The sequence below is a fragment of the Dama dama genome, chromosome 33 (genome assembly GCF_033118175.1).
Source record: "Dama dama isolate Ldn47 chromosome 33, ASM3311817v1, whole genome shotgun sequence".
Taxonomy (NCBI): Eukaryota; Metazoa; Chordata; class Mammalia; order Artiodactyla; family Cervidae; genus Dama; species Dama dama.
The window spans coordinates 72,854,022-72,879,650 of record NC_083713.1 but is presented as its reverse complement, the minus strand read 5'-3'; the positions used below and the strand labels follow the sequence as shown (position 1 = coordinate 72,879,650).

At 48.6% G+C, this 25,629-nt stretch overlaps 1 protein-coding gene across 1 annotated transcript in view; it reads right to left on the bottom strand.

Annotated features, from left to right (window-relative positions):
* Positions 1-15,941, bottom strand: part of GLI2 (GLI family zinc finger 2) — a 260,200-nt gene extending 244,259 nt beyond the window's left edge. The window contains exon 1 of the mRNA XM_061135214.1: positions 15,785-15,941. The gene's annotated coding sequence lies outside the window, so the exon portion shown is untranslated. The remainder of the gene's footprint in view (positions 1-15,784) is intronic.
* Positions 15,942-25,629: the final 9,688 nt, after the last annotated feature.

Here is a 25,629-nt window from a genome sequence, read left to right as displayed (position 1 = left end):
CAGAGCATCTCCTATGGGAATGCCAAGGCCAAAGGCTGCTTCGTTATTCAAGCAAATCAGTGCTGTAACCATCCATGAGTCTAAAAACCCCAAATAACCCTCTCTCATTGCTAAAACAGACTGCAATCCCAGGCCCTGAATGCCATGACTTAAAGGTTGCCTGAAATGATCTATTCTAACCACCTCATTTGATGGACAAAGAATAAACTAGGAGAATCTCAGAGAGGGACAATGGCTTGCCCGAAGTCTCATAGTAAATTTCAGGCAAAGCCAGACTAGAACACTGGTTACTGCACTATATTTCCAATGTTTTATCCATTGAAACATCCTGCGTCCCACCTAAAAACTCTTCAAAGTAGTCATAAAAACACTGAACACAGAGATTATGTGCAGGGCACAAATTAACTATAACACATACTTGGATTATTTAAAATACAACTCTGCTATGTTACAAACCAATCACTATATAAACATGTGCTCTTGCTCTCGAAGGAAGCCAATCCCAAAGGAAGCCAATGTGAAGACTGCTTGGTTGGCTCACATTTCTTTACAGAGTTGTCAAAGTAAACTGAACAAATGTCCATGGAAAAATTTCTCCCCTAGAGAAATTTCCTATAATTCATTGATGAACTATTCAGTTCAGTTCAGCATGGACTGCAGCAAGCCAGGCTTCCCTGTCCATCACCAACTCCTGGAGCTTACTCAAACTCATGTTCATTGAGTTGGTGATGCTATCCAACCATCTCAACCTCTGTCATACCCTTCTCCTGGCCTTCGATCTTTCCCAGGATCAGCGTCTTTTCCAATGAATGAATCAGTTATTCGCATCAGGCGGCCAAAGTATTGGAGTTTCAGCTTTAACATCAGTCCTTCCAATGAATATTCAGGACTGATTTCCTTTAGGATGGACTGGTTGGACCTCCTTGCAGTCCAAGGGACTCTCAAGAGTCTTCTCCAACACCACAGTTCAAAAGCATCAATTCTTCGGCACTCAGCTTTCTTTATAGTCCAACTCTCACATCCATGCATGACCACTGGAAAAACCATAGCCTTGACTACACAGACCTTTGTTGACAAAGTAATGTCTCTGCTTTTTAATATGCTGTCTAGGTTGGTCATAACTTTCCTTCCAAGGAGTACATGTCTTTTAATTTCATGGCTGTAGTCACCATCTGCAGTGATTTTGGAGCCCAGAAAAATAAAGTCAGCCACCGTTTCTACTGTTTCCTATCTATTTGCCATGAAGTGATGGGACCGGATGCCATGATCTTAGTTTTCTGAATATTGAGTTTTAAGCCAGTCTTTTTCAGCCTCCTCTTTCACTTTCACCAAGAGGCTCTTTAGTTCTCCTTCACTTTCTGCCATAAGTGTGGAGTCATCTGCATATCTGAGATTATTAATATTTCTCCTGGCAATCTTGATTCCAGCTTGTGCTCCAGCTCTTTGCAACCCCATGGTCTATACAATATATGCAATTCTCTAGGCAAGAATACTGGAATAGGTAGCCTTTCCCTTCCCCAGGGGATCTTCCCAACCCAGGGATCCAACCCAGGTTTCCTGCATTGCAGGAAGATTCTTTACCAGCTGAGCAACAAGGGAAGCCCGATCAACTATTAAGCACAAATAAAAACACAATAGCAAGACAGTATTGATGAGTGTTATAAGCAAGGGAAACCCCAGGGACAAGTGGAAGCCTAGGTCTAAGAATGATTTCAAGGAGGTGACCCCTGAGTTACTGGCTTCATGGATAGGAGATGAAGGATATGCCAAGAACCAACAGCAAAGGACTTTAAAATTCCTATAGTCAATGGATGGATGGATAGATGAATAGAGGGTGGATGAATGGATGGATAGATGAATAGAGGGTGGATGAATGGATAGAAGATGAATGAATGATGGATAGATAGAAGATGGGTGGATCAATAGATAAATGGATGTATCATTAATGGAAGGATGGATAACAGATAAATGGATGGATGACTGATAATAGATGGATGGGAGGTAGATGAATGATGATGGATAATGGATAGATGGAAGATGATGGATGGATGAGTGGAAAAATGAATAATGGAAGGATGGATGGATGGATGGATGGATGGGCAGATGAATGGATGATGGGATGCATGACAACTATTACTCTTAAATCACTGAAAGTGTTCTGAAGTATCATAGTTGAGAGCGTTCTGAGAACCAGGTTCATCTTCTCATTCCTTTCAACTCATCATCCCCTACACAGACCCTGAGGTAGAGTTATCTTCCAGCAGCAGGTCAGGAATAGGTGAACACCATATCCCTTGCCTACAAATGGGCAAGGGTTGACAAGGTGAGAATAGGTATGTGCATATTTGCTGGGAATCCCCTCTTGTCCACAGTTGGGCCTGGCCTGCACGCATGTGTGAGTGCACAATTGCTCAGCTGTATCCAACTCTTCGCAACCCCAGGGACTGTTGCTCTCCAGGCTCCTCTGTCCATGGGATTCTCCAGGCAAGAATATTGGGGTGGGTTACCATTTCCTCCTCCAGGGGATACCAGCAGAAAAAAACTTGAGAAATGAAGTTGGCCCAAATCCAAAAGGAGGAAAATGATAAGGCAAAGGTAATGATCCCTTTGCTCCACATCAGATCCCAAATGTTCCAGTTCCAGAAAGAACCTGAGTCCCCACCTTTATATTTCATGTCCTGAATAAAGATAAGCCACGGGTGACACTACGTTGGTGGAGTCATCCTTGGAAGCACAGAGCATCCCGGACTCCCACGAAGGGCCCCTCTGCATCCTGTTGAACCGGCTCCTTACACTTCATCCTCCAAGTAACACTGACACCCTAGAGGTTCCAGAAATGCCTCTCTCTACCCACCATTTGCTTCAATTCCTCTTCCTGGATGGCCCTTCCTTCTCCTGCCCCTCGATGGGCAATGCCCTTATCCTGGAGACCCAGCTCTGGGCCTCTCTTGGAGGAAGCCTTCCCAGACTTACTCAGGCACAACTGTTGGATTAAATAAATAAGCCACCACCAAAGGTCCCCACCCCTGGCTTTTCGTTATTCGGACCCAGGACTCTACAATCCCTGCCTGGCCAGAAAGAGCCTGGTACAAAATTCACTAAGTAGGAAATTTAGCCTGGGGCCAGAAAAGCAGATAGGTTCTCTCTGATGACTGTCTGGGGCACTATCTGCTCCTGACCAACATTCCTAGGTACCGGCCTTTGGAGGTCACACCAGCTAATCCCTGGCTTTCCTAAAGCAGCCTTCCGGCGAGGAATGGAGAACACAGGAGGAAGATGCACGAGGGAGAAATCTGCTGGGATTTCGGGGGCCGCCAGCTCCTAACCAAGTTAGCAAGGTGTGAGCCTGCAGCAGCGAGCTTGATCCATGCCAGGCCCGTAACAGATGTTCCGGTAAGTGCTAGCTGATTGACTGATGGATTGCACAAGGAATTCCTCTTGATGGCAACTGCCACTTTGCTTCTAATTCAGGTCACAGAAAAGAAGGTTGACGATTTCCAGCCTGGTGAGAGTGTGAGGTGTGAATAAGCACCTCTGCCTGCTCCAAAGCCCTGGCCCCAGAGTCGTGCTGTGCCAGCCAGGGAGGGAAGCCCCACTCAGGCCTCACTGGCGACCTCCACCCAGGGTCACAGGCCTTGCTGATGACCTCCACCAAGGATCGCTCACTTGCAGCATTGGTACATTTGGGCTGGCTCATCCTTTGTCACGGGGGCTGCCCTATGCACTGCTGGCCACTAAGCAGCATCCCTGGCCTCTACCCACTAGACGTCAGGAGCAACACCTCCCACCACCATTGCTGTTCTTCACTCACCAAGTCATGTCCAACTATTTGCAACCTCATGGGCTGCAGCATGCCAGGCTTCCCTGTCCTTCACCATCTCCTAGAGTTTTCCCAAGTGAAAGTTCACTGAGTCAGTACGCCATCCAACCATCTCATCCCCTGTCACCCTCTTCTCCTTCTGCCTTCAATATTTCCCAAGATCAGGGTCTTTTCCAGTGAGTCGGCTCTTCACATCAGGTGGCCAAAGTATTGGAGCTTCAGCCTCAGCATCAGTCCTTCCAGTGAGTATTCAGGGTTGATTTCCTTTTGGATTGCTGGTTTGATCTCCTTACTTTCCAAGGGACTCTCAAGAGTCTTCTCCGGCAACACAGCTCAAAAGCATCAATTCTTTGGTGCTCTGCCTTCTTTATGGTCCAACTCTCACATCTGTACATGACTACTGGAAAGACCACAGCCTTGACAATACAGACCTTCGTCGGCAAAGTGATATCTTTGCTTTATAACACACTGTCTAGGTTTGTAACTGCCCACCCCACCTTTATGACAATCAAAAATTTCTCCAGACACTGACAAATGTTCCCTGGGGAAGAAACAGCCCTGGCTGAGAGTAAGTGCTGTAGCCTTTGCACCCGGCAGACCAGGGCAGCGCTCAGGAGACAGCTTCAGGATAGGGTCCTGGTTTGGGCATCAGTAAATCTGCCTCCCACCTCCCAGGTAAGCATGGAGATCATCCAACGTCTCTGAGACTCAGGTTACCCATCTGCAAAATAAGGCTATATTTTGCAAGTCACTGGGCTAGCAGAAGGCACTCAATTAATTGCTTTACATTGATTTGTACATGGCTGTTCTGAAAACCTCAAGCTAACATCGCTCATCTCTCCCCAAAAGCTAGAAGAATATTACTGGAAACCTACTAAGGCCTACTGAAGACCTCAAGAACGGCAGTCCAAATACTTTCGCCAAATCATTCCACTTTTAAGAATCTATTCTAGGGAAATGATTAGAATTTCAGGTAAACATTTACACACAGATATCTACTCCAGTGTTATCTACATCAGCAAAAACTACTGACAGAAAAAAAAGAGTAAATGCCCAACACTATAATAAAGAGAGTAAAATAAAATATGCTTATGGATGGACTTCCCTGGAGTAGTTAGGACTCCACGCTTCCACTGCAGGCAGCATAGGTTCAATCCCTGGTTGGGGAATTAAGGTTCTACATGCCACATGGCATAGTCAAATTAAAAAAAAAGCATATATATATATATATATACACATACATACATATATATATATACATACATATATATATGCTTGAGGAGATAAAGGAATATTAGATAGCCAATAAAAAAATCACATGAAGAATATGCATTAATAATGTGGACTGTCCATGAGATAATGTTACAGTGAAGTTACTATTACAATTAAGTTATGATTTAACTTCAACTTTGTAAGAAAACATAGAGCCAAAACATTATTCCTTAGAAACAAAAGAGAGACTGGAAGGAAACGTGACAAAACCTTCCTCTCTGTGCTGTTTCCTATCTCATAAGTTCTCTATAAAGAAAAAAAAGCAAAAAAAAAAAAAATACATCTTAGTTTTAAGATCTTGTGAGGAAAATATTTTGCTGTTGTTAACATCTTTACATCAGAAGGGAAGGCTCTGCTCGAACGCCCAGGTGCTAAACCAAAGTATAGACCTGAAGAGAGCCTGAGCCAAGCGAAGAGATGGATGTTCAAACCGAAATAAAACAGAAATGAAACCTAAGGAAACAGAAGCAGGAGAAAGAGACTGTGGGCGGGCCTGGGCTACTGGGGAAAGGGGAGGTACCCACAGGGCGAGCTGGGCTGGACAGGAGAGTGGGCGGGGCCAGGTCCGGCCCAAGCAGGTGGCAGGGCAGCCGCAGAGGGACACACATGCTCTGCGAAGCAGGGTGGTGGGTGCCCAGGGTGGGCAGTGGTCTGGGGGCTTGGCTTCTCACTGCTGACATCACTGCAAGCAAGGGCAGGATGGGGGCTAGGAGGTCTGTGGGTCAGGTCTAGTCCAACAAACCAACTTCCACAGGGGCCATCAGCCTGATGCTACCTCCATCCTTCTTGCCCACCACCAACCACCCACTCAAGGGGGTCCTTGGAGAAGGGAAGAGGCGTGTCAACGTGGGTCCTCACGAGTATGGGACCTCAGCGTGTCAATGTGGGTCACTCTAGTGTGGGACCTCAGCTGCTCTTGGTAAAACAGTGGAGCTGGGCACTAGTGGTCTGGGGGTCCTTGAACTGTGGGCCAGATCTGGAAAGGAATGTAGCACCCATGTGTCAGACACCAGGGACACAGAGATGCCAACAGCCCTCATCCCACTTCCCTCAAGGCTCCCGGTGCCGGGGCATAGCTGGGCAGTGTGCCCTCAATCTGCCCTGGGAGGTCTAGACCAGCCCATCTCCCTCATGGCAGGCCCCCTGCACCAGCCCATCCTCCTCATGGCAGGCTCTCTCCAGCTCCAGGCCTGAGGCCACCACGGCTGGGAGGCCGTGATATCCTATACCAGCTCCTCTCAGTCTGTATCTCCTTCCTGCCCTTCTCAGGGAACCGTAAAGACACCCACAGGTAAGCCGAACCTCAGTCTGGGTCACTCTTACCAAAGACCTGCTCAAACTCTGCAATGCTGAACTAGACCCCAAAAGGGTCTGACTTCTGGCAGCTGAAGCAACGAGCCAGCCATCACGATGCACAGGTGTAGTTTCTTCTACAGGAACAAAGGAGCCATCCAAAGGACTCTCGGGTCAGGAACCCACACCACAGAAACTAAAGTGCTGGTTTAGTAAGCTCGCTGCTCTCTGGTTTCTCCAGGAACCCTTCTCAGCAAACAGTGGGATTGTCGGAGCTGCCCGACAGAAAGACAGCCCATTTCTCTGTGATGTTCTGGAGCAGAAGCAGCTCAGTTCTCGGCTAGTTTATTTGCCCCAACCTCCAGGCAACCAAATAGCTGGGAAGTCTAAATGTTGGGTTATCCATCCAGCCTTACAGAAGGAAATGCTCTCTCTTTATTAAATGCAAAAATCAGTGAGGTGAAGAGCATCACAGGAAGAAATCATTAAATCCCCATCACCTTGCCCTAAAAATCCTTGATTAAATGCATATCTCAGGGTCCCCTCCAAGGGAATTCACAGTCTGTAGGTTCTCCCTGGGGGTGGGGGGAGGGCTGAAAACTGAAAGTGAAAGTGTTATTAGCTTAGCTCACCCACGTCTGACTCTATGCGACCCCGTGGACTGTAGCCCACCAGGCTCCTCTGTCCATGGGATTCTCCAGGCAACTGTACTGGAGTGGGTTGCCATTCCCTTCTCCATGGGATCTTCCCAACTCAGGGATTGAACCTGGATCTCCTGCATTGCAGGCAGATTCTTTACCATCTGAGCCACTAGGAAAAGGTTGAGGGGCCTGAGAATCTGCATATTTAACCAGCTTTCCACCTGAATCCCTGGCAGGAAGGAAGCCCACTGGAGTCTCTTTTCAGATTTGCCTGTTTAACTCATTTCCAGTTCTTACTTCATTCTTCTATGCTAGTTCTTTTTAAGTGCATCTTAGAAGAAAAAAATCTAATTCATAAAGGGATCTGGTAGTTAAAAGATTTCTGAATGTGTGTGTACGTGTGTATATATATACACACACACACATACTTAACCTAGGAGAAGGAAATGGCAACCCACTCCAGTATTCTTGCCTGGAGAATCCCATGGACAGAGGAGCCTGGCGAGCTATATATAGTCCATGGGGTCGAAAGTCAGACAAGACTTGACCATACCACCATACTTAACCTGAAGAGTGTATACATAATCGATACTACATTCATGCATGTAAGTAACATAAAGACATTAGAGTACTACATCTTAGAAAGATGAAGACATCGAATCACACTCAGACCCTGCCACCCTGCTTCATCCTGCCGCCAGCACACCTGACAACTCCTGGCTAAGTGACTGCCGAGTCAGATTCCTCCTCTCCCTACACGAATGAGGCACATTCAGCCGGCGACCATCAATGACGTCCCCTCACCTTGATCTCCGTAGAGAGCGAGAGTCAGCCCTAAATACCCTGCCGCTGCCTGGACACACAATGTATCACCCCTGCAAAATGCTCTGCTGTCTGCAGAAACGGTTGAGTGATGTCCTTTCAACCCATCATCTGATCACGATGACCTCAATTTTTGGAGAAGGCAAGTCAAAACTTGACACTTATCTTCAGAGATACAAGACATATTTATGTGTCAGCCCACCCTTCAACTTGGCTGTAGCCTTCAGGAAAGTCTGAAAAGGCCATTGCAGGCCAAGTGCTTCCCCCACCCCCACCGATGTCCCCAGGTCCACCCCACGCCCACTCAACCAGTGACCACATCCCAGAGGAGCTCTGAGCACTACAGCTGACTAGGTAGTGACAGGCGGGGAGGGAGGTGGGGGAAGGAGGGTTATTCCTTGAGAGGAGCCTCACTACACAAAAGCAGAGGCAAAGACCAAGACCCCACACTCTGTCCAGACCTTGGTCCCCCTCCCACCAACCCTGCCTGAGGTCTGATTCTTAACGATGGCTTCGAGAGGCAGGGTGTGCTGAGTCCCAGGACGTTGTGGCTAGAGGATCTGAGAGACCACACCTGCCATTCCCGCCCCTTCCACAGAGAAGCCAAGCGACTTGCACCGGGTCACCCAGCTCCTAAGTGACCAGTCTCACACTCTTGGAGGGTAACCCAAGAGTTCGGGCTCATTACTCATCACAGGGCACTTATCCATCACTTTTACTCTCCAACTTTTTCCAGAAGAAAACATCCTGCAAAGAGGATACACATAGCAGTCTTTCTAGCATTTTTTTCTTTTTGGTGGGGCAATCCTCTGCCCAACTTTCTATATCACTGCCACCTTCATGGGCAGCTATTAACAACTCGCTGTTAAGATGGTCTCCACAAACCAGTGACAAAGATAGGGGCGGAGGCATCAGAGCCCTTTTACCCTTCACCCAGCTTAGACACACTCATCCTTCAAGGCTAGTTCAAAAGCAAAGCCCGGCTAGGTTCCCAAAGTAGAGCCTGTACAGTCCCAGGAGACATACTACAGTGATGGTCACTTTGGATTTATTTCCACGCATTTATCTCCTCCCCCAGAAGGCACTTGTTAAGACTTCCATCCCCTGCTTCTTAAACCTCTGCCTGGTGAACTATAGATCCTCCTAGAAAGAATCAACACATTAAGAGCTATTTTCTGGCCATCAAGGCCTGCCTATGCCGCAAATACTTGCATACTAATCTCCCCATCACAGGTTGAAAAATATGGACTTCTTTTTTTAACTTCCAACATAATGAATGAGTTTAAATATTAGAAGTTGAAATTATTAAGTAAATCATTTCACCTGCAAAGCTTCTATTTGCATAACATTAATTCATGGTGGCAGCTAAAACAAATTCATCACATTCTGTATATTAGAAGCTGATTTATGTAGGAACTGAAAAAAATCATGAGCTCAAAATTATATTGACATGATGTACGGACTCAATGGAGAAAGATTTTTCTTTTTCCTTCTTTCCCTTTGATTTTTTTTTTTTTTTACATCATCTGAACAACTGAATTATGGTGAGAAGGAAAAGGATTTGAGGAGAGGAAGGAGGCGAAGGGCTGGCATCTCAGAAAATGAATAATGCTCCCGCCTCACGTGTGTGGCAGGCTCCCGGTGCGGGTATACACACACACTCCGGTTATTAATGTCAAGTATGCCAAAGATACGCTGGGAAATCATTACCATTCATCGCCACTAACCGCCATTAAATTTCAATCAATTCAACTTAGCACAAGTGTACTTGAGCGGCCCTTACAGTTCCTTATAAATGTGGCTCAAAAGTCGGGCTGACTTATTGCATTGTCCACAACACAAAGGAGCATTGCTAAGCGTCTGCTTGGACCCGGGACCGACGCTCTTTTAACATCCTCAGCATTCAAAGATCCTTCTTTTTCTGAGCGCTAAGAGGTCTTCAATCCCTGCAGATCAAGACGAACTGGGGGTTGGGCGGGGGGGGGGGGGGGGGGGGATACTATTTTGAGTGACCACCATTACTTTCCTGCCTGGCTGGGGGAAGGCGAATTGTCAGGGCAAACGCAGGCCTTCGTGGCTACCGTCACTCGCACATATGCCTTCTGAAAAAAGTTTTCTGATGCCGCCAAAAGTTTGGTAACGCGGCCCCTCTTCTCCTGACTTTAGTGAAATGCTCTCAATTCACTCTGCAAACTGCCGTGTAAAGTCGAATGAAGCCCCTTCTCTCGGAGAAGTGGGTGGGGAGCCACTGGGACGAGGGAGGGAGGACCAGCGGCCGTGGGCAGGGAGAGGCGCCGTCCCCAGGTGAGCGCGGGCTCCCGGGTGCGCTCCGGTCTCCCGCCCGGCGCCAAGGGCGCCCGACCCGGATCTGGGCCGCTGGCTTTCTTCCCGAGCCGCCACGAGCAGGGTCCGGCCTGCCGCCGCTCGCCGGGGGCGGCCGGTGCGCGGCCAGGACAATGTGGCCATTGTTTGGGCGCCGCAAGCCCGGCCGGCGGGCAGGTGGGAGGGACGCGGCGCCGCCGGCGCGCGAGCCGCTCGGGGCGCGGAGGGCTCCGCGGACGCGGGCACCGTCCCGGTGGCCCGGGCACGCGGCTTCCCGGAGGCCTCGCAGCCAGGCCTCCGCGGGGCAGAAAACGGAGCGGGGCGGGGAGACGAAGGAGGGAGCGGAGGGGGAGCGACATAAAAAGATGCCTAAGGAAAGAGGAGAGGGAGGGAAAGCAAAGACAGGAGCGAGGAGAGAAAGAAAACGCAGGGCGGGGAGAGGCGGGACACAGGGCGAGAGGGAAGACGAAGGGGGGGCGGGGGAGATGGACAGGCAGGAGACAAAGCGGGCAGAGAAGGGCGAAGCGGGTGCAGGGGAGACAGACAGACAGACATGCAATCGAATCCGACCCCCGGCTACCCAGGAAGCCTCTACAAAGAGCTAAAGTTCACTGTTTCGTGGAGGGACGCGGCTCCAAAGAACCCAGCCGAGTCAGCACAGCGTAATCACACCAGGGGCTTTGCTTAATTACAGGTCTGAAAGCCCGGGCTGGAGGAAGGGCCCTACTTAACTGTGTCCCGGGGAAGGCCCAGGCCCTCGAGAGGTTTGCCAGGGTGGAGAACACAGATATCCCCATCCCTACCCCGCCCCCCAAGCCCGGGGAGCCCCGATCCCGGAGGAACCCGGATCCCGGAGGTCGAGGCGGAGGTCTGCAGCGGGCCCAGGACCACCACAAGGATGGAGTGCGGACGGGAGTCCGGGGCCGAGACGGCGCTGGTCAGCGGGGAAGCCCCGCCTCAGCCCGGGGGCAGGGCCACCCCCTCCCCCATCTCCCTCGCTCACTACCTCTCAAGAGGCCAGAGGCCCTCCGCCCAAGGGGGGAAATCAATCCCTTGCTAATGAATAAAAAGTCCCTTTTATTTCACTGCTGTGTTTGGTTCATTAAATTTTCCACAGATTTGCAGAGAAGAAAACATAATCAATAAACCTTGACAAAAAGTGAACGTGTGAAAAAGGCCGGAGAATGGAAAACTGAGATAAAAGTGATACCCGATCACAGATTTCAGGGCCAGATGACGAGCCGGGGCTGCCGCAGAATCTCAATGGACCATCACCCTTTTGCGGCTTTCCTTCCCTTTGCTGAAACTCTTCTTTCAAGACAATAGGAAATGCACTAAAACTTTTTTCTTATGCTAATGCCTGAAACCGGGCACTCACAGTTAAAACACATTGCCCAGCAACCTGTTTTTTGGGGGTTGTTTTTTTATGACACGCAAGCATACACACAAAACCACATGAACTTATTCACTTTAAACCAAAAATCTCAAAAACAGTTTATGTGAACTCTTTGGTCACATCTTAAGTGAGTTATTTTCCCTCACCCAGTATGATTTTTAAAAAGCTAGAATAAAGGAGAAGAGGGAAATAAGATACTAAACAGGCAGAGTCTGCTGTTATCACTAGGGTATTTCCCCACGGGATTAAACATAGTTTTGTAGGTTTAGGATATTTTGGTCACCCTCCAAATCTAAAAACAATGATCAGAAAAAAACATGGAAAGAGAAAACAATGATCGATGATTTTTTTTTTATCCTTTTGAGTCCACAGCAAACATTCAAATTCATTTTGGAATACGCAGTATTGAATCTGGTGGCAAGGATTTATTTAAAACCAATGAAGCAGTTGTTATTTACCAAAAGACACTGCCAAATGACAAAGCTGTCCCAGGACCCCTTCCCAAACCATCTTTTAAACAAACCTGAGGCCACAATTAAAGAGCAGGCTCCCCTCCTGCCTTCTTTAGAAGCCAGTGAGCCTTGATCACTGAAACCGGGCCTATTCTGGTGGTTGGTACAATCACCTCTGTGGCCTCTCTGAATTTTCTGGAATCTAAGAGTACAGTTTCCCTCTTTGGTATTCTTCACATGTTTCAAGTTTGCACGCCTCTGACACTTACTGAAAAGAAGAAAGCAGAGAGCTGCTACCCCAGGGAGGGGTTCCTTTTCAAAGGGCCCAGGGGGTACAGCTGCAGCCCTCCATGGCTAGCTCCACCTGACCCAAGCACCATCCCTGACCACCAGAAAATGGGTCCTGGCACAGGTAGAAGCCCTCTGCATCCTAAAGAAGCCGGACAGGTGGCTCCACCTCCCTGGAGCTGGCCTAGAAGCCAGCGTCATGAAATGAAAGGAAATGCGGCTGAACACACATTCCCCAGGAAAAGGCAGGCGGCACTACCCCTTGAGTCCACAAAGCTATAGGGCTCGCCTTTTGCACTTCCACAAGTCAGCTGGGTGTGTGGGGGTCACATGGTCTTTCAAAGTGCGCATGAAAACTGCCTGGTCCCCGTTAGAGGGACTGCTGGCATCTGTAGGGTGAAAGTCCCTCTGCCTTCCTCTGGGTGGTCAAGAGAGGTCCTGCTGAAAGAAGGGTGTTTATTAGGCAAATATTCAATTTTGTCGGCCTGCCTGCTGAATCGCCAGGTTGGCTAATCCAGCCCTAAGGGCCGCCCTGTGTACAGGGCACTTGTGGGAGTACACAAAGCATGAAGTATTTGTGTATCTTTCAGTCTGCAGTGCAAACAAGCCAGCTACAGTACACAGCCTCCAAGACCCCTGCAGCCAGGCGAGGAGTCATTGACAAGCAGCCCTGTAGCCCCCTCTTCCAACTAGGCAACTCACTGTTCGGTACCCTCCCCACGAGTGAGCTGGAGCATCCCCGAGAACACACACCGGCCCTCCTTTCTAAGGCTGCCCGGCCAGAAGGGCCTCTCTAACCCCACACATCCTTCAAGATAGGCCAAGTCAAAAAGTCCCCTCCAAGGCCACAGGCAGGGTCCGTGTGAGTTTGGAAGCAGCCTGGGATGCTCTGCCGAAGGAGTCTGATCCCTGTACAAATTCCCCTCCAAACCATTCTCATGGAGAATGAAAAAAAAAAAGAAAACTCTCCCTAACAGTCAGGCCTGCCTTGGTCCTCAGTGAGCCTGGCCATGATTTGGGAGTGCCTTCCTCCTTCCCATGGGTATTCTCAGCCCACTGACTTTGAAAACAGACTGAGCTGACTATAGTCTCACTCAGATGCCAAGCCAAGGGAGAGTCGGGTCACCTATTTCCTGGGTGAGTGGGATCCTCACCTCCACTGGAGTGCTTCCTGCCTGAGTTTAAACACCCCTACCATCACTAACTAACCTCACAAAATTAGTGTATTTCTCCCAGCAGGAGGGAAATAAAAACCATCCTAAATATCACAAACCAGAACTAATTTTGAAACTCTCAGACAAGTGACAACTGTCTACGCAGCTGGGTTTGACTGGGACCTTAAATCTGGGGGAGAACCCTCGGCCATCAGGGTCGAAGCAGTAGGTCTGAGAAAACGAAAGCAGGAAAGATGAAGGAAGAAAGAGGCACAAGATGGGAAGAGGTGGGGTCCTGAAGGGATGTATCTGCGGTGGTCTGGATGCCTCCAGCCTCCGTATAGAATTAGTGACCCTGGCCAGGCCAGAAGCTGGGGCGAGCCTGAAGGCCACCAGAACTCACAGCAGCCAGGCACAGTTAGGGTGCCCAGCCCAGCCCTGGGGAGACCAGCCCACGTAGCTACACAATGAGTTTTTTTTTTTCCCCGGCAGAGGCAAGTGCTCTGAGGCCCCCACACACGGAAGCCACCGAGGGAAGAAAACTCCCCGGCAAGGTAAGGAAGTGGGCGGGGAGGGGGCTTCTGGGTCAGGTGGTAGAACAAACAGATCTCGGGAGACTGGTGACCAGCCCGCCTATTCCGTGGCTTCCCATCGCTGTATATTTTGGATTTCAGCGTTTATTTACTTTCCTTTTTGGCACCGAGCCCCCTGAGCACGCCAATACAATATTTGTTTAAACACTATTTTATGCCGCTTGCGAGGGAACCGTTTACTTTCAAATGCTCCAACATCCCCCTGAGCCTCGTCGGCAAACAGCATATGAGCGTTTTACAACTGCTCCCTTTATCTGGAGCTGTCGGGATTAAACCTTCACACGCCCGGCGAGGACGGCGGGGCGGGGGTCCCGGGACTCGGCCGCGGCCACCGGGCTGCTAAGCGCTCCCGGGAGGCCTAGCGCCGCGCGGGATGCCCTGGCAAAAAGGCAGAGCAGCGCAGTAAAGACCCCCGCGGCCCAGCACCAGACTCCGGGGAAAGGTCGACTCTTTCCCGGCCGGGATCAATTCTGAAAGTCACACCAAAATGATACAAAAGAGCGGGGAGTGGAGGGAGGCACCCTGAGGGAGATCCAAAGCCCGCGAGCGCCCCTGCGACAGGGCACCCGGGGTGAGGCGCTCCGGCTCCAGCTCCAGCTCCTCGCGTGGTGGAAGTCGGGTTTCCTAGGAAGTGACAGCAATTACTGTCGGGCTGAAAAGGCGCCCAGTTGGGTGCACTTCCATACCCCCCACCCCCGACACGGGGGGCGCACTCACACACACACACACACACACACACACACGGGGGGCGCACTCACACACACATACACACACACACGCACACACACACACGCACGCACGCGCTCCCTTCCTCCTCCCCCAACCAGCGGCCCCCCTCCCCGGGCCCCGTCCGAGGGAAACGCTCCCCTTTCTAAACCCTTAATAGGATTGGCGCCCAACTCTCTCTGCGCCGCTCCCCATCCATCGCACACAGATCAAGTTGCAGTAGTGGATTTTTCAAATTCCTCAGCAAATATACTTGTTGAGAGATTGCCGGCGGCGCGGGGGGGTGGGCGACGAGTGGGGGCGGGGAAGAAAGAGCGTGGCGGGGAGGGGGACCGGAGGACAGGGCGAGAGATTACGTGCGGATCCCTCGGGGAAGTCAAGCGGATCTCAGAGCGGAGGGCAAGAGAGGAGGAGGAGGAGAGAAGCAAGGAGGGAGGCGGGAGGGAAAGCCTGACCGAGGGGGAGGGGGCGACAGGGCCCGAGGAGGGGAGGAAGGAGCGAGAAAGAAAGAAAGGCAGGGCTTAGGACCGGCAGCGCGGAGAAGTGCAGTTAGAAGTTCGCAGCGGCTGGCTGCAGCCCCTCCACCCCCGGCACACTCCCCGGAGACACTCCCACGGCCCACCTCTGGAGCTCGCAGCATCCCAGCCTCCCCGCGCTAACCCCCAACTCCCGAAAAAACAGCCCCGGGCTCGGGGGCGGTGGAGACGGGGTGGAGGCAAGCTCGTAGGCAGGCTCTTTCCCCCAGGTGGGAAGGAGGATGCAAAATCGCCCCCTGGGTCCCGAGTTCCCATCCCTGGACTCCCCTTAGGTCCCAGCCTGGTTTAGCCAGAACCCGGACGCGGGCCGCCGCGCTAGCCCCCGGTGCCCGAATCCCCGTGCCATGGCGCGGGTACCCGGCCGAGGGACGCTCCAAGACGGCGCAGCATCCCAGTCGGCCCGTGTTCGGCCGAAGTAGGGGGCACTTCGCGACGAAAAGCAAGCAAAAGAAGGCCAAAGCAACTTTACCGGGGGAGACAAAAGTTTGCCTCTAGCACGCAGGTGGCCTCCGGGGCGCCGGGCGGTGGCTGCGGGCCCCCATCCCAACTTGGTTGGCGCGGCGATCCACCGCGGGCTGCCGTGTGCCCGGGCTCACTCCAGCCGGGGCGTTGCGGGCCAGGCAGGGGAGGGGACCGAAAGGAGGACGGGGGCCAGGCAGCCCCTACAGCCGGCGAGCGGGCAGCTCCCCGAGGCTCCGGCGCGCAGGGCGGCCCGCGCTCCTTCCTCCGGCTCCTGCCGCTCCTCCTCGTCTTCCTTCGCGTCCGCCGCCGCCGCCTCCCGCTCCTCCTCGAAGACTCATTGATGGGAGTTTGAAAAAAAGTCCGCGGAGCCGTGCTGCCTCGGCTGGCGAGCTCCGGCACTCCCGCGCTCCAGCCCGCCGCGCGCCCGCACGGCGCAGCGCCCCCGCGCGCACGGCTGCGGCACACAGGGCGCCGCGCCCCCGCCCGAGCCGCGCGCCCCCGCCAGGAGGGGATCCCGGGGACCTGGAGGGGAGGCGGGGGGGCCTAGGACCCTCCTCCTCCGCGCCCGGGAGAGAAAGCACACCTACGAAGAAAGTTCCAGCAGAGAACGAAAGAGCGCGCCAGTCCCCAACACTTTTTTTTAAGGCGCCGGGGTGGGTGGGGGGTCGCTAACTCAAGTCAGATGAGCTCCGGAGCCGAGGCGCAGGGACGGTTCTGTTTTCAATCTCTGAAATCCCCCGCCCTCCCCACCTCCCTCTTCCCCTCCGCCGGGAGATGCCCGGGTCGGCGTTCCCAGTGCGCCCGCTTCTCCGGGCGCCGGGGCGGAAGCGGGGGGCTGGAGGGCTGGTGGGGAGGGAGGCAGGCTCTGGGGCGGGGGGCTGGTTCTACGCCGACTCTTCGGCAGCCACCAGCGCGCGCAGGTGCCGGGGTCCGGCCTGCGCCCCCCGCCGCGGCGAGCACGAGTCGCCCTCTGGGCGCCTGCTGCTGGGAAGCCTAGCAGCCTTCTAGGTTTGTGCCTGTGTGTTTGGTAGGAAGGGTTTTTGTTTGTTTTGTTTTGTTTTCAGAGACTCCACTCGAGCTGCCGCAACCAGATGGAAGTAATCAGAACCCAACAACAACAGAGGAAGGAGGAAGAAAAAAGCCTCACTGAACTTTTGGACCAAAGTGTGTATGGGTGTGTGTGTGAAAGAACTTGCTTAAGCAAACTGGGTAACAAGCCTTGGGCCCTCAGGCCTCACCGCAGCCCAGAAAGAGCTGCTTGGCTGGAAGAAGCAGGGGGCAGCTGGCTGAAGTGCCCCCCAACCCATGGCCGGTCTCCAGCCTCTCTAAAGCTGAGGGTCCTCCTCCAAAAAGGGGACCCTCACCGGCAGAAGTTTCTAAGTTTTCCTCCTAACAGTTGTGGACGACTTCCTATGTGCTGGGTGACATGTTGTATTTCTTTTAAATTATATAACCTACAAAACTCCAGGAAGTAGATTTTCTTCTCCCCCATTTTACAGGTGAGAAGACTGTGGCTTTAAGTGAAGTAGCTTGTCCCAGGTCAGAGCACTGAACTGCCATCCTCCATGAGTTCAGTCGTTTGTACCATTAGTTTAGCCGAGGATGTTGAGAGCATCTCTCTCTCTTCAGCCATTCTTACTACAGTTGCATAGTAACTACAGTTACTACAGTTGTCTAGAATGTATGGGACCAAAGTCTCTGAGACCCAATTCTGCCCTCCTTTCACAAGCCTGTGTTACTGATGTGACCTCCCTTTGTCAGTAGCTCTCCCCGTGTGCCACTGACCTGACCAGCCCTTCTCTAACTTTATTTTCCACATTTTAACAGAAGAGAGAGCATTACGATCCCCGTTCCCTATTACCCACCTTCCTTTTAATTTCCTTACGTTCATTTAGATGACAGGACAATTTCTTCTTGATAGAGGAAAAAATATATGCAGAACAATATCACAACAATTTGATGCTAATTTTGTTTTTCTCAAGTAGGCTCTCCAGATTGAAAGGAAAAAAAAAAAAAAGCCCTTCAGGGTTTTTAAAAACAAAACTTGGAGAAGCCAATGTATTTATCAAAGGAAAGAGAAGTTTGGAAGGGCTTTCTCTTTAAATATGATCAGATTCACCATTCCTCCATGCTATTTGTTTAAATTCCTGCTGAGCTTTCAGACACAGACTCTAAGGAGACAGAAAAAGTAAACTCTCCCTCCCTTCCTTGGCCATATTTTAATGACCCTATTCATATCTGCCCCATGAAATGTGCAGAATCATTTCATGTTACTGGAATATTAGCAGCGTTGGGTGATTACTTCATTACAAGCTTGTCTCTGTTGGTTTCCTTGTGTTGTTCAGTTTGTGAAGAAGTTTAAACAAATCGACATTTTAGGATATTTCCTTTTTCTCTGTTTTTCTTCTCAGTCCCGCTCCACTCCTGCTGGAATGCAGGCACTCTCATAACCTTTTCTGGCTTATTTTGGCAAGGAGGTGGCTGTTGAGATGAAGATGGAATCTTTTCAGTTTGAGGAGAAGGTGTAAACATCACGCCTTGATCTCTAGATGGTCAGAAATCTGGGTACTGAAAAAAAAAAAAAAGCAATAGAAGATGTGGAGTGGAGGCAAACTGGCAGAGCAGAGAAATGAACATTAGACCCAAGGTCGTAGTCCAGGTCTAGTGCTAAATGAATGACCTTGGGTGAGTCCCAGTTTGTCTAGTCTGCTTCTTTCTGGGTGCCCGGTACCATGCCAACTGATGTGACATCTCAGTGAGTGGGACGAATGAGATCCTTCTCCTCGCGGAGTTCATTGTCTCATGAATAAACAGACAGGGGACTTCCCTGATGGTCCAGTGGCTAGGACTCGGCACTCCCGATACAGGGAGCTCTGGTTCAATCCCTGGTTAGGGAACTAGGTTTAACATGCCACAATTCAGAGTTCACATGCCACAACTAAAGGTCCCACGTGTCACAACTAAGACCCAGAACAGTCAAATAAATAAATGATAAATAAATATTTAAAAACACACATAGACAAATATATAATTGCAAACTGGGTAAAGAAGAAATACAAAGTGCACCAAGAGATTACCATAGGTGACCTAACCTAGCATGGGAGGCAGCTGTGGGGAGCACAGAGGAAGCTTACCTGAGGAAGTGAGGTTGCGCTGTCTGACAGGAAGAAGGAATGAAGGACTAAAAAATGGCATTAAGGATTAAAGCTCCGCCCAGCAAAGGAGACAATCCACAGTGTGAAAAGGCAGTCTATGGAGTGGGAGAAAATACTTGCAAACCATATGCTGACAAGGAGTTCATTCCCAAAATAAATAAGGAACTCCTAAAACTCAATAGCAAAAACACAAATGACCTGACTAGAAAATGGGCATAGGAGAACAGAAATTTCTCCGAAGAAGACCTACTGATGGCCAACATATACATAAAAGGTGCTCAGCATCACTCATCCTGGGGAAATGCAAATCAAAACCACAAGGTGGGAATTCCCTGGCTGTCCAGTAATTAGGACTCTGTGCTTTTACTGCCAAGGGTGCAAGTTCAATCCCTAGTTGGGGACGTGAGAGCCTGCAAGTTCAGCAAAACAAACAAACACACCACAAGATGATATTAACTCACACTTGTTAGGGTGTCTATCATCAAAAAACCAAAAGATATTCAGCACAAGTGTTGGTGAGTTTGTAGGAAGCACAGAATCCTTGTGCACTGTCAATAGGAATGTAAAATAAAATTTAAATGGTGCATAATAGTGTAGCAATTATGGAAAATACCATGGAAGTCTCTCATAAAATTAAAAATAGAAATAAGTCCAGCCATCACACTTTCAGTTATAGATCCAAAAATACTGTAGTTAGGACTCTGAAAAGATATCTGCACTCCTATGTTCCTTGCAGTGTTATTCACAGTAATCAAAATATAGGAACAACCCAAATATATGCCATTAGATGAATGCATAAAGAAAATGTGAAAGAAATGTACCATGGAATATTAGCCTCAAAAAAAGAAGGAGATCCTACCATTTGCAGTCATAGAGATCAACCTGGAAGAAATTTTAAGTGAAATAGGTCAGTCACAGAAGGACAAACACTGCCTGATTCCTCTTATTCAAGGCATTTAAAATAATCAAAGGCATAGGTTAGTGGTAAAGATTCCTCCTGCCAATGCAGGAGACGCAGGTTGGGTCCCTGGGTAGGAAAGATCCCCTGGAGAAGGAAATGGCAACCCACTCCAGTCTTCTTCTCTGGGAAATCCCATGGACAGAGGAAGGACCCTGGTTGGCTGCAGTCCATGGGGTTGCAAAAGAGCTGGACATGACTTAGCGCCTAAACAACAACAACACAAAAAAACAATAGAAATAGTAGAATAGTTGTTACCAGGGATGAAGTTGGGAGGATAAGGAAAAACTAGTTGTTGGATCAGTATAAAATTAGTTACACAAGAGAAGTAAATCCCAGAGATCTGTACAAAGCAGAATGCCTGCACCGTGCTTGTCATTAACGAGAAGGAATTGTGTACTCAAAAAATGCAAAGCGTATATCTCCTAAATTTTTTTAAAATTGTTATTGGCGTTAAGGTGCTTTGCATTGTTGTGTTAGTTTCCGATACACAGCAAAATGAATCAGCTGTATGCACACGTAGATCCCCTCTTTGTCACCACAGAGCATTAAGTAGAATATCCTGTGCTGTGCAGTAAGTTCTCAGCAGCTACCCATTTTATACATGGTATCAGCAGTGTATATGTGTCAATCCTAATGTCCCGATTCATCCCACCCCCGCTTTCCTGATTGGTGTTCATCCATTTGCTCTCTGTTTATGTGTCTGTATTTCTGCTTTGCAAATACGCTCATCTGCACTATTTTTCCAGATTCCACATGTATGCATTAATATATGATAATTATTTTTCTCTTTCTGACTTAATGTCACTTTGTTTGAGTCTCTCGATCCATCCACATCTCTGCAAATGTCACAAATGTTTCATTTTATGGCTGAGTAATATTCCATTGTATATATGTGCCACCTCTTTATCCATTCTTCTGTTGATGGGACATCTAGTTTGTTCCCATGTCTTGACTATTGTAAATAGTGCTGCAATAAACATTGGTATGCATGTACTTTTGGAATTACAGTTTTCTCTGGGTGTATGCCCAGGAGTGGGATTGCTGGATCATGTGGAAGCTCTGTTTTTAGTTCTTAAAGGAACATTCATAGTGGTCTCCACAGTGTTACATCAATTTTACATTCCCACCAACAGTGTAAGAAGGTCTCATATTAAGTGTTCTTCAGTCAGTTCAGTTCAATCTCTCAGTCATGTCCGACTCTTTGCGATCCCACAGACCGCAGAACGCCATGCTTCCCTGTCCTTCACCATCTCCCGGAGCTTGCTCAAACTCATGTTCACTAAATCACTGACGCCATCCAACCATCTCATCCTATGTCATCCCTTTTTCCTCCTGCCTTCTATCTTTCCCAGCATCAGGGTCTTTTCCAACAAGTTGGTTCATCTCATCAGGTGGCCAAAGTATTTGGAGCTTCAGCTTCAGCACCAGTCCTTCCAAAGAATATTCAAGGTTGATTTCCTTTAGGATTGACTGGTTTGATCTCCTTGCTGTCCCAGAGACTCTCAAGAGGCTTTTCCAACACCACAGTTTGAAAGCGTCAATTTTTCAATGGTCAGCTTTCTTTATAGTCCAACTCTCACATCCATACATGACTACTGGAAAAACCATCACTTTGACTATATGGACATTTTTTTTGGCAAAGTAATCTCTGCTTTTTAAAACACTCTCTATCTTTGTCATAGCTTTTCTTCCAAGGAGCAAGTGTCTTTGTATTTCATGGCTGCAGTCCCCATCCACAGTGATTTGGAGTGATTTCTTATGCGGTAAGTGTTCTTACCACATAGAAAAAAAAAAGAGTCACCAGGAAACTTTGCTCGATGAGGGACAGATTTGTTACCTGGGCTGTGGTGATAGCAACATGGCTGTATGCCTAACAGAAGCATAAGAGGTTAAGAAGAGGCAGCAAGAATACACAGAAGAACTGTATGAAAAAGGCCTTCATGGCCTGGGTAATCATGATGCTGTGGTCACTCACCGAGAGCCAGACATCCTGGAGTGTGAAGTCAAGCGTGCCTTAGGAAGAATTACTATGAACAAAGCTAGTGGAGGTGATGGAATTCCAGCTGAGCTATTTCAAATCCTAAAAGATTTGAAATGCTCTGAAAGTGCTGCACTCAATATGCCAGCAAATTTGGAAAACTCAGCAATGGCCACAGGACTGGAAAAGGTCAGTTTTCATTCTAACCCCAAAGAAAGGCAATGCCAAAGAATGTTCAAACTATGCCATACGTTTTCACTCATTTCACATGCTAGCAAAGTAAAATTCTTCAAGCTAGGCATCAATAGTATGTGAACCAAGAACTTCCAGATATATAAGCTGAATTTTAAAAAGGCAGAGGAACCAGAGATCAAATTGCCAACATCCATGGGATCATGGAAAAAGCAAGCGAATTAAAAAAAAAAAAAAAACTACTTTGGCTTCATTGATTATGTTAAAGTCTTTGACTGTGTGGATCACAACAAACTGCAAAACCAGACCACCTTACCTGTCTAAGAAACACGTATGCAGGTCAAGAAGCAACAGTTAGAACCGGACATGGAACAACAGACTGGTTCAAAATAGGGAAAGGAGTACAACCAGGCTGTATATTGTCACCTTGCTTATTTAACTTATGTGCAGAGTACATCTTGCAAAACATAGGGCTGGATGAATCACAAGCTGGAATCAAGATTGCCAGAGAAATATTAACAACCTCAGATATGTAGATGATACTACTTTAATGGCAGAAAGTGAAGAGGAACTAAAGAGCCTTTTGATGAAGGTGAAAGAGTAGAGTGAAAAGCTGGCTTAAAACTCAATGTTGAACAAACAAAAGTCATGGTATCCAGTCCCATCACTTCACGGCAAATGGAAGGGGAAAAAGTGGAAACAGTGACAGGTTTTATTTTCTTGGGCTCCAAAATCACTGTGGACAGTGACTGCAGCCATGAAGTTAAAGATTCTTGCTCCTTGGAAGGAAAGCTATGACAAACCTAGACAGTGTGTTAAAAAACAGGGACATCATTTTGCCAACAAAGGTCCATTTTTGGACAGCAAGGGGATTAAACTAATCAATCCTAAAGGAAGTCAACTCTGAATATTCATTGGAAGGACTGATGCTGAAGCTGAAGCTCCAATACTTTGGCCACCTGATGTGAAGAACCGCCTCATTGGAGAAGACCCTGATGCTGGGAAAGATTGAAGGCAGGAGGAGCAGGTGATAACAGAGAGTCAGATGATTAGATGGCATCATCGATTCAATGGACATGAGTTTGAGCAAACTGGGAGATAGTGAAGGACAGGGAAGCCCGGCATGCTGCAGTCCGTGGGCTTGCAGAGAGTCGGACATGACTGAGCAACTGAACAACAAGTGAGTTTTCCAGTTGTCATATATGGATGTGAGAGTTGGACCATAAAGAAGGCTGAGTGCCGAAAAATTAGTACTTTTGAATTGTGCTGGAGAAGATTCTTGAGAGTCCCTTGGACTGCAAGGAGACCAAACCAGTCAATCCTAAAGGAAACCAACACTGAATATTCATTGGAAGGACTGATTTCGGAAACTGAAGCTCCAGTACTTTGGCCACATGATGCGGAGAGCAGACTCATTGAAAAGACCCTGATGCTGGGAAAGATTGAGGGCAGGAGGAGAAAGGAGTGGCAGAGGATGAGGTGGTTGAATGGCATCACCAATTCAATGGACACGAATTTGAGTAAACTCTGGGAGATAGCGGAAGACAGAGGAGCTTGGCCTACTATAGTCAGTAGGGTTGCAAAGAGTCGGACATGATTTAGTGACTGAACAACAACAACAAAATACTTTAATGAGGTACAATTTTGTTACACCAATTCTACCTCAGTAAAGCTGGGGGGATTGAAAGAAGTGAGGGAGGGTCAGTGAGCAAGGGAACAGGGTGGGGGTGCACTGCTCCAGTTCTCCCTTTTTCTTTCTGTGAAAAGAGCCTTGTGACAAGAAAATCCAGCCCCAAGAGAGATGTGGCTTGTGCATCATCACACAGTGTTCCAGTCGCTAGGGTTGTGTAGCAAATTGCCCCAAACCCAATGGTGTAAAACAGCCATTTATTATGCTCTAAAGTTCTGTGGGTCAGGATTTCAGACAGGGCATGGTAGGGATGGTTTGTGTCCCCTTCACAGTGTGAGGGCCTCAGCTGGAAGATTCCAAGGCTGGCGCTGGTATCATCAGAAGACATGGTCACTCACGTGCCTGCTGTTTGTTCACGCTGGCTGCTGGCTGGGGGGCCTTGGTTCCTTTTGGTCCGGACCTCTCCATGTGGCCTCACTGCTGAGATCAGCTTGGGCTTCCTCACAGCATGGTGGTAGCTAGGTTCGCAGTGAGCATCACAAGAGACATCCAGGCGGAAACCATGTCGCTTTTTGGGAAACCTTGGAAGTCACCCAGCATCCGTTGGCTGCATGTTATTCATTGAGACACAAGGTTCTGCCTAGGTTCAAAGAAAGGGGAAACGACTCAGCTTCTGTGTGGGGAGTGGCAAGATTCTGAAGAGCATACATGTGTGTGTGTTGTTATGTGTCATATATATATATATATATATATATATTTATATATATATTTATATACACTTAAGTATGTATATATATATTTGCACATGTGCGTGCTAAGTCACTTCAGTCATGTCCAACTCTTTGCGACCCTATGGACTGTAGCCCACCAGGCTCCTTTGTTCATGGGATTCTCCAGGCAAGAATACTGGAGTGGGTTGCCATTTCTTTTTCCAGGGGATCGAACCCGGGTCGGTTATGCCTCCTGCATTGACAGGCCAGTTATTTACCACAAGCACCAGCTGGGAAGCCCATGTGTATATACACCACATACATATGTACATATGTAGACATAGATTTTGAATCACTTTGCTGTACACCTCAAACTACCACAGCACTGTAAATCAACCATACTTGAATTTTAAAAAAATCAGATCAATATTTGCTTAGCGGCAAAGGAATTGGCAAGAAGGAACGGATAACAAAGAAACATAAGGAAACTTATGGGTGATCACTAAACTCATTTCGACTGTTGGATATATGCAAAAATAAAAAAAATTTATATGTGAAGAAATTATAAAAGACTCCTAATTAAAATGTGATCTAATTTTTATAAGATACTGAGCTGATCCAGCCCATAGTATATTGAATTTAACTGAAATTAGTTGCTTCTCTAAGGAGTGACTGAGAGGTGATGGAAAGATAGTGTGGGAGATGGCTTAGTTTCCAAGGCATCCACCTCCTGGGGTCCCCTCCACTGTCTTCAGCAGAAAGATAACATAGAGTTGGCTTGTGGGCTTCAATAAAAGAACATTTACTCTCAAATCTTCCCAAATACATACACATCCTTTCTCTCCTTTGATTCCTCCTCCAATATCCTTTTTTTTTTTTTCAATGTTTCAAGTTATCTTTTTAAACGTTTGGTGTCAGGGTTTTATTTTGCGCCCAGGTTACTTGGGGAGCCTCCTTTGCCAGAAGTCAGCAGGGGAGAGGCAAACCCTCACTGCCTCTGAATCAATCCAAGAAGGAGAGAGATGGCTTAGGGGCCACCCAGGGTCAGGCCATGTGGCGGAGGTTGTCAGCAAAGTGGAAGCAGGAAACTGATGTGGGAAGATGGGTGTTGGTCCACAGCTGAGGCCAACCCACAGGGTGTATTAGACAGCAAGCCTTGGGGACTTCCCTGATGCGGTTAAGAATCGTCTAATGCAGAGGATGTGGGTTCAATCCCTGGTTTGGAA